Here is a 10,268-nt window from a genome sequence, read left to right on the forward strand (position 1 = left end):
TCCCAATTTGTCTTCAAAGGTTACAGTTTGCTTTCACATTTCTCCATTTTGCTGTGAGAGATAGGAAGAGCGAGAATAAGTTTACTTTAAATGAAGGTAGATGTTCTTGTGGCTGCTGAAGCATCTGTTCAGTATTTTGTATTTTTATTACCTTTTTCATTTCAGAATTAGTGTTGATGTGTGAGGGTGTAAAGAGAAGTCAGTGTATTTTGTATTATTAAAACATTTCAGAACATCAGTGTGAGCAGGGTCTCTAGGAGAAATGCAAATACATTTTTTCTTAGAATAAAAAGGAAAAATGAAAACCTGTATTAGCAATCTTCTCTGTAGTTTTGAGTTGTAGCCTACTGAAGACTTGAGCTTTCTCTTCTAGATCCTCAGGAAGCTTAGTCAGAAACCCAAGTTAATCTGTTTTCATGCAGCAGTATATTTTAGAAGTATTTTCTTTACTGTCTTACCAAAAAGCATAATTGATTTTGTAAGAACAAACAGACTATACTTAGGTTGTACCATAACTTTTGAAGGAAAATTTGCATATAAACTGGAAAAGTGAATTTATGGAAAGCAAGTAGATTGAAAATTATCTTAGCTACATTAGTGTTTCCATGGGTGGGACAACTATGAAAGTATTACTCTTTGAAGTATTCAGAGAGTTCACTTAAAACATGTTTTTAAAACATTTCAGTGTACTAGATAAAAATGGACAACTTTTATAAATTTAATATATTTATCATTGAAAGAGAATGAAGGATGATTCAATTTATTTTAAAATTATCTCCAATTATAAAACAACCCCAGTGAGTGAAAAAGTACATTTTCTATGTCTCTGCTGTCAGTGTTTCTTTATGGATTTTCAGGAACTTAGAACTCACAGGACAATGTTTTTCTGCCTTAAATTTGTAACCTCTGTAGTAGTCATCAGCTGAATGTAGAGTATTCAGGTTGATTTGAAATGCTTAATGCTATTTTTAAAATTGTTCTCTTAAGTAGTTGTAAAAGAATATGGAATGGGGGGAATGGTGCCAAATTCCTGCCTGGTACAGCCAGGACACTGCTCTGTGACTACCTCACGTTCCCGGGTGCCCTTGTGTAACAGGTACAAGGCTCTGCGAGTGGAAACCAAACCTTGAGGACAGTGGTTCATCTGTGTTGGAAGACTCACCAAGGTTAAGTTCCCTTCTGCACTCTGTCTAAACTGCTTCCAGAAAGAAAGCAAGCAGGAGGAAGTACTGGCATAGGAGACCCTCCAGTGAGGGGAACAGAAGTCCAAGTTCCTGGCAAGGCCCACTTCTTAGGGAAGTCTTCTGCTTCCCTGAGGCCTGGGTTAGAGATGTGATGAGGAAACTTTCAGATCTGGTACAGCCCTTAGATTATTACCCATTATTGCTTTCTCATGTAGGCAACGATGAAGTTTGAAATACGAAGGCCAGGGATGATCAGAAGGGATTTCAGGGCCTTGGGACACCTGGTTACTATGGGAGCAGGAGCATGAGTAGTGTTCTCCTTCCAGTTGCAGGGAATGGTGATGGAAGAAACAAGAAGAACCAACAGATCAATACTTGGTGGCAACAGCTGGGGTACACCTGTCTTAAATGGAGAAAAGGCTCTTTGTACAGGGGTGCAGTGCTCATTGAAAGAGCTTTAAACTGGATTGAAGGGGAAAAGGGCTAAATCCAGGCTTGCTGGACGTAAGCCTCGTGGCCACACAGCAGTGTTTGAGGGATGGAGTGGCAGCAAGATCCTTCACACTGCTCCATGATGTGTGAGTATGCTGGAGCACATTTGAAATACGTACAATGCACACAGTATGAGGAACAAACTAAAGGAGCTGAAAGTGAGCAAGTAAGAGGGGTTTTTTCATCTTTGTACCTCTTATGGTAGTGGGAAGAGCTATCTGAACATGGGTGAGGGAATTTTACCTAGTCCAGGAAGAGGGCTGTATTCCCAAATCCTGCTAGAGAATGTACCCTTCTGAGTCAGAAAACTTCCTGATGGCATTCATTGGACTCTGTCATTTAGATAATGAAGATGGGTATTGGACAGTCACTGTAATTGAAAAGTACTGAAAGTTTTATTGATCAAATAAAACAGCTTTGTCCCTGTCACTGAGATGTGTTAGGACCATTATGTCTATAAAAAGTATATGCAATAAAGCTTCCCCTAGGATCAAGAAGTGCAATGTAGCTGCAGTGGTTTCTTGCTTTATTTTTTAGACCCCTTAATTCTTTTTTACCCCAAATACAGGATTTGTGATCAAGTATCTGTTTGCATATTTCTCTAAGTTACACAGGGTATTTTGCACAGTCATCTGTTTTTACTCTTCAATACTGTAACACTTTAAAAAAAAAACCCAAACACTACAATTTAATTGACTGGTTTTTAATTATTTTTACAAGTAAGAAATGAAAAAAGAATGTTAAAGAAGGAGCACAAGTTACTCTGGGGAAGACATCATTCCAGCTTTCCTAGGGTCTCTGCTTTCTTTTTCCAATGATCATATCTTCAGCTGAGTTGCCATTGGGAACCAATTGATACAGCCTGTTGCAGTTGGGAGCCGTATTTTACAGATTGTTGGATTTGGGAGTCACTTTCTGCAGAGGTTTCTGAAGAGCAAGCGTTCACACACTGGCAGTTTTCCACATAGAGATAGTTATAATTTATGCTGGTTCCATTTCGGCAAGTCAGGGTCACCTCTCTTGTTTGGGTTCTGAGTTCCTGGCAGCAACCGCACGTGTGTTTCATCTGGTTTGCTTCAACAGAGTACCTGTGTTCCACCAAGAAAAAAGAAATGCATGTCAGTAAAAACTGACAGAACCCCCTCAGTGATTTTTGTTTTGCAAGGGTTTGGTTTGGTTTTGGTTTTTTGTTTTTTTTTTTACATTCTCTTTTCCTCCATCTCGTTTGCACTTATGAGTGTGATTTTTGTTACCTCTGTCTTCAACAGTGGAACTTTTCTTGCTTCCATTGAATCTGATTCAATTCAGTGGAATCATATAAACACATTAACTTCATTGCTATTCTGTGATCAGTAGGTTAGAACAGACCTTTCAGATCTAAGCATTAACCCAGCACTGCAAAAGCTCTTTCAATGAGCACTGCACCCCTGTACAAAGAGCCTTTTCTCCATTTAAGACAGGTGTACCCCAGCTGTTGCCACCAAGTATTGATCTGTTGGTTCTTCTTGTTTCTTCCATCATCATTCCCTGCAACTGGAAGGAGAACACTACTCATGCTCCTGCTCCTATAGTAACCAGGTGTCCCAAGGCCCTGAAATCCCTTCTGATCATCCCTGGCCTTCATATTTCAAACTTCATCGTTGCCTACATGAGAAAGCAATAATGGGTAATAATCTAAGGGCTGTACCAGATCTGAAAGTTTCCTCATCACATCTCTAACCCAGGCCTCAGGGAAGCAGAAGACTTCCCTAAGAAGTGGGCCTTGCCAGGAACTTGGACTTCTGTTCCCCTCACTGGAGGGTCTCCTATGCCAGTACTTCCTCCTGCTTGCTTTCTTTCTGGAAGCAGTTTAGACAGAGTGCAGAAGTCTAAGCATTAACCCAGCACTGCCAAGTCCACCACTAAACCATATCTCTTAAGTGCCACACCTGCATATCTTTTAAATACTTGCAGGGATGGTGACTCAACTGCTTCCCTGGGCAACTGCTCCAGTGCTTGACAACCATTTCAGCGAAGAAATATTTCCTAATATCCAATCTAAACCCCTCCTGGTGCAACCTGAAGCTATTTCCTCTCACCCTGTCACTTGGTACCTGGGAGAAGAGATCAACCCCCCACCTCACTACATCCTCCTTTGAGGCAGTTGTAGAGCATGAACGTCTCCCCTGAGCCTCCTTTTCTCCATGTTAAACGCCTCCCACTCCTTCATCTAGTCTTCAAGACTTGTGCTCCAGGCCCTTCCCCAGCACCGTTGCCCTTCTCCGGACATGCTCCAGCACCTCAATGTCTTTCTTTCAGTGGGAGGCCCAGAACTAAACACAGGACTCAAGGTGTGGCCTCACAGGGCCACATCCAGGTTATTGTCCTGGTCCGGCTGGCCACACAATTGCTGATACAGCCCAGGATCTTCCTGGTCTTGGCCAGATGGGCACTGCTGGCTCATGTTCAGCTGCTGTCACTAGCACCCCCAGGTGATGTTGTGCTGGGCACCTTCCCAGTCCCTCTGCCCCAGCCTGTATCACTGTCTGGGGTTGTGACCAAAGGGCCCAGCATTTGGCCTAATTGAACCTCATACAATTGGCCTCGGCCCATCAATCCAACCTGTCCAGATCCCTCCACAGAGCCTTCCTGCCCTCCAGCAGATCAACACTAACACCCATCTTGGTGCTACTTGCAAATTCACTGAAGGAGCGCTTGATCCCCTTGTCCAGATCATTGATAAGAGACAAAACAGGACTGGCTGCAATACTGGGCCCCAGGGAGCACCACTGGTGACTGGCCCCCAGCTGGAGGTAATTCCACTCAACACTGCTCTCTGGGCCTGGCCATCCAGCCAGTTTTTCACACAGTGAACAGGTCACCTGTCCAAGCTATGAGCTCCCAGCTTTTCCAGGAGTATGCTGTGGGAAATGCTGTGAAAGGCTTTCCAAAAGTCCGGGTAGACAATATCCACAGTCTTTTCCTCATCCCCTAAGTGAGTTACCCTGTCATAGGAGATCGGGTTGGTCAAGCAGCAGCTGCCTTTCCCCAACCCATGCTAGCTGGGCCTGATCCCCTCTTTACCCTGTATGTACTCTGTGATCACACTCAAGGTAATCTGCTCCGTGTCCTTCCCTGGCACCAAGGTCAGGCTGACAGGCCTGTAGTTCCCTGGATCCTCTCTCCAACCTTTCTTGTAGATGGGCATCTCATTTGCTGACCTCCAGTCAACCAGGACCTCCATGGTTTACCAGATTGCTGACAAATGATTGAAAGTGGCTTGGTGAGCATTTTCTCCAGCTCTCTCAGTACCCTTGGGTGATAAATTAACTTGATAGACCAGTATAAAGGAAGCCACAGAGATGTTAAATTAATTTTTAGAACTTACACTGAGGAGCCAGGACAAGTTCCTTCACAATATGACAGCTCAACAGGTTCAGAAGACTCACAGTCAGCATGATGTATCACAGTTTTCTTGCTGTAAGGCCTGCAGTTTTTAGCTTCATAAAAAGAGGGGAGGAGAGAAAATATATTTCAGTACTAAAGGAATGCTAAACCAGTTTGAAAATGCTTAATGTCTGATTACTGAGAATCTACAGTATGTGGTGGGGTGGGTACCGTGTAATTTATATAGTTGTCAGATTATTCTTTGATTTCAGCTGTAAAGTGCCGTTGGAAGGTAATGCAGACGCCTGAGCATTGCTGGTTTGATTTGTGGTATTCAGTATCAGGAAAAAAAAAATTGCATTTTTCTTTTGAATAAATAGTGAAACACAGGGTCTTCCTTAATAGACTATGTGAAAACAGGGTGAGTGAAGCATCCTTCCATCCACTCAAAGACAGTTACAAGTTGAACAGAGTGCTCTTCCGGCAGAACACATAAACACAGCATTACTTACGTTTACATATTTTGCAGCAGCCATCAGGAGTAGTCTCTGCTTCATCCTTTGTAAAAGTAAAGAAGGATTTGTATTAGTGCACAGATTACAATCATGAGTAAGAATATGAGTTAGCAGTACTGAGACTGGGCAGAAGGCTTCTCTGTGATGAATCCTGAATGAAACAATGGATGACTTACTGTCCTCACCATGGGAGTCTTGAATCTTTGTAGCCTCATAAAAAAATACTATGCTTTTCTTATTATTAATCACAGAGCAAGCCTAGTTTCATTCTTAAGACATTCCTGCAACTTCAGTGAAAGTGACTTGTTGTATTCTTTCTTGTCCCTTCTTGTTCATTTAAACTGAATTCAGTCAGTGAAAAATTGATTACAACTTACAGGATCGCACTCTCCGGGGTCGTACTCAGGGCATACTTTTTTAATTTGGACTGCAACAAACTGATCTTCAATTTTTTCACATTTGTAATGGCTGCATTGATCGAGTGGCAGGATCTCATTAACCTAAGATTTTATAAGAAAAGCAAAAGTTGGTTTTTTTCATTGTGATCGAGTAAATCAGAGCTAATTAAGTTCTCACTCCTCAAAGATTCTCAGATGCTTCTGAACTTCTTTCAAGTGGCAAAAATGAAGTTCTGCAAACTGTACCTAGCTTGAAAGTTTAAATCCTGGCTCTGAACACTTAGACCATAAATTAGAAACCATTGCTCCATTGGCCACAAAAATCAAGAATTTGATTCCAAATAATGTTCAACTCAGAAAACTGATACATTGTTTTTCAGAGTAATTTCAGTATTTTATCTTTACTAGTAAGGGACATGAGCTGACTCCTAGCTGTTCTAACTTGCATGGGCTAACAGAGAGGTCTGAAAATGAAAGGAATACTTACCTTGAACTCTTGAACAGTGTGGTTACTGAGTTTGACTTTGCAAGCTACTTCAATACACTTCCCGCAGCACTCTCCTTCCTCAGTCATGTATTGGTAACCCTACTCGGAAAGAGAGGAAGAAGAAAGTATGTTTAGTCGGTGATGGAGAATTCTGGTCTTGCTGTAGCTGACTGGGCAGCCTAGGGAACCTGAACTCACCAGCGGGCAAGAGGTCTCACACGGAGCTGTTTCACAATGGATAATGTTTGTGTTAGTCTCTGGGTCTTTCTCAGAACTGCAGGTACACTTCTTACATGAATCGATTAGTACTGACTTTCCAACCTGCAAGACAGAAAAAAAACCCCAAAAAACATTCAAATGCCAACACTTTCTATATAATATAAAGGCAGAGTTGAAAGCATTGCTGAGAACCACTAAGGTTGCTGAAATGCAAGTATGACTGAGTTCTCAAATTCTCTTTGAACACAGAGTTTTTTGGCTTCATGCCTTGCAGGAAAGCTCATATTAAGAGGAAACTAAATGAAGCAATGTAAAAAGGGAGCAGTAAGTTAATGAAATTAAGATGGGTTTGTACCGTCTAGTTATTTTACCAGCTCCATTTAAAAATATTTTTCTCTATAAGTTATGTTCAGTGGTTGTAAAACAATTATGATTTAAAAACAGAGATTAAAATAAGCCTTTATATATGCAGATACATAAGCAGAGATATACATTTACATACGGATTTTAGTCTTTCTGAAGTATATCCCCAAAGGCTCCAGCACTAATATTTAAATTATGAGTTAATGACCTAAGTACCAATTTTAGCAAAAAGGTTTAGGTATTAATTAAATAAAAAATGTTAGCTTTGTTTTTTTAAGGTTCTCTGGGCTTATTTCAAAGACCGATTGAGTTTGGGCTATTCATCAAACTGTCATTAATTACAGAAGTGGGAGGAAGCTTAAAAAGAAAGTACATCACTAAAAATGGTACATTCATTTTTTATGTTACATATTGAGGAGCACTTCTGTGACAAATTTGATTTTGACATTAAAATACCCAAACAACTTCCAATTAAGGGCTAGAGAGAAAAAAAAAAAAAACCCAAACCCCAAAAAACATGTACTGGGAAAAGAACTTTCTCGAAGACTTATTTTGATAGAAAGGATGTACTTTTCAGTTCCAGCAATATACTGCTGTATCATTCTCACCGTGTGCAGTGTTCCGTTAATCACACAGACACCAGGTATTGGTTCTGAAAAACAAAACAAAAAATTAATTCCAGAATACCTTAAATTGTGAGACTTCCTGAGAAGTCAAGATGTTTTCAGGTTTTTTTAGTAACACAGAGAGTACGGAAAACTTTCATTCAATCCCCCTACATGCTTAGACTTCATATGTAGTGTAGTTGAATGTTTAAATAAAGTTTCATCATTAAAACTAGCTGGAAGAGTTGGAGAGGAATGGCTTCAAACTCAAGCTATGCCTGAAAAATCCCTTTTTTGCCCTTTCAATATCTGGTTCAGTTCAAATTAAATTAGTTGTTTTCTCTGAACCCTAGGAGTCCAAAGATGCTTCAGTTATTGATTCTTTATGACCTTTCAGAACATGGCTTGTACGGAATATTGACTCTGTGGAAAAAGGTATTCCTACTGTGGTAATATAAATTTGACAACATGGTAGAACCCATTTATGTCTTTCACAGAACTGCTTCAAACTTGCCTGTTCCTTTGTTTTGACTTTTCTTTTTCAGGCATAATTTATGGGTACATTTTTTTTTTATTCTTTTGCACAAGTATATGTACATAAAATATATGTATATAAAAGTGTATGTTTATCAATAAATTAATATAACTGTAGGATTTTTAAATTTTCATGAGCTTCTGGTGAGAGCACAATTATTACTTTTCATACACTGACAGTTAAGTTATTGATTACAATTCGCTTTCTATTATTGCTTCCTGTTACTTTGTCTTGTAGTTAACTGTTAAGCTTTTTACTGGCTTATTCTTATGTTTATGCATCTTAGTTTAGTTGCATTTAGGCTAATGTTAATGTGTTACATGTGTTAATAATGTTACATTATTAACATGAAAAAGATGCATTGGTAACTTTTATGATTACAGGTATAGAGATAGTTGAGCTACATAGACCAGTGAATGTTCAAAGTATTATTCTGCTCTCCCACCCATTCTCTCATTGAAGTTAATTGAAAATAGCATTATTTTTTTTAAAACAAAGCTTTAATGCATATTTAGCCAAAAATTGTTGTGCATTCACTGAGACAGAACAACTTAAGGAAGGTTTTGCTGTTACTATGGTACGTGAAGAACTTCCTTAGATATTAAGAGAAGTGCAAATGTAATTTACTGGGGTGTATGGTGTGGTATTTATACATGTGCTTTTAATACTTACGGCATTCAAATTCAGGACAACACGGGTCTTTCTGTGGTAGTACAGCCATGGAAACAAATCCTAGGTCACAAATTGTTTGCTCAGCTGTTTGGCATGGGAGCGGCTGGCATTGCACAGTAGCAGTGAGGGAGTCACAGACACACTTCTGGCATTCATTTATCCACTCCTCTCCAGGCTGAAAATATGTAAATTATTTATTCTTAAATACTCCTTCACCCTAGTTGTTCAGTTTTAACTTCAGATATACTCTCAAAATCAGTAGGAAATTCAGATTAGAGTTATTTTAGGACACAATTTAAGAGCAGGTATGCTGAGAACAACACAATTTTCTTCTGCATAAAAAGAATGGCATCTTACATTTCATGGCTAGTGTACTTATTTCTATGAAATTTAAGTGACTTTTATTAAAAGCCAAAGTCTCTACCATGATCTTAGTGAGCTTTTCCACCTAGGGTTTGTTTAAAATCTGGTAATGCCAGGTTAAATAATTGTGTGCTATGAGGTCATTTGTTACATGACAAAATTTGTCATTGAGATACATAGAAGTTGATTTGAATTGGCTGTTAAAAATTGATCTAGTTTTGCAACAGTGGTGTGTTAGAAAGTAGGGAGAGGAACCACCTTTCGTGGAGGATTCACATCAGTACAGTTTCTTTCTACTGAAGTTGTGAGGGTTGTTGCTGTGGTTGGTGAGGCAGCTTGTGGTGTAGTTGAGGAGGCGACTGAAGGAACAGGTGTTGTGAAAGGACATGGCCCCTGGAATGGCTCAATTTCACATTCGTTATTGCAAAGTGCATAAAAATTACAGCCAGCTCTATCTGTTCTGTTGTAAACCACTTCCCCTGTAGATGAAAATTGGAGGAGAAATTACAAGAATGAAAATACTTAGGGAGAAAAACCAAGAAAATATTGTGAAAATATGAAATTTATTCATGTATAAAAAGTTCTGTGTTTAGATGATTTTGAATGGTTATGTTTAATTGAATAGAGACTTAAGGGTTTATATTGGCCATGAAATTTTTTATAATCATAATGTAAGACACTTACCAGGAGAAAATAAAGTTTCAAACACATGACAAAAGCATGGAGTTATTTTGCTGGATGTACCAGATGTGCTGGTGGAAGAACTGAAGGTTGCAGGAGTGCTTCTTGTAACATGACTTGACTGTGATGTACCAGTTGAAGCTACTGTTGAGCACAAGTAATAATTTAGTTTGCAGGCAAAGGATTTTGAACTAATAATTTTAACATATTCAAGAGGTCTTTTCAACATTCTGGCAAACCAAGTGAATATTTTTGTTTCATTCAAATATTTGACCTATCCATAAGTGGAGATTGTATAAATTTTTTCATTATACGTATCTGGCCTTTGGCAAATATTATGAGATTTACCTCTAAAATTTTCAAAAGTTTCAACTTTCTCCGTTGAAGT

The sequence above is a fragment of the Coloeus monedula genome, assembly GCF_965178545.1.
Source record: "Coloeus monedula genome assembly, chromosome: 6".
Lineage (NCBI taxonomy): Eukaryota > Metazoa > Chordata > Aves > Passeriformes > Corvidae > Coloeus > Coloeus monedula.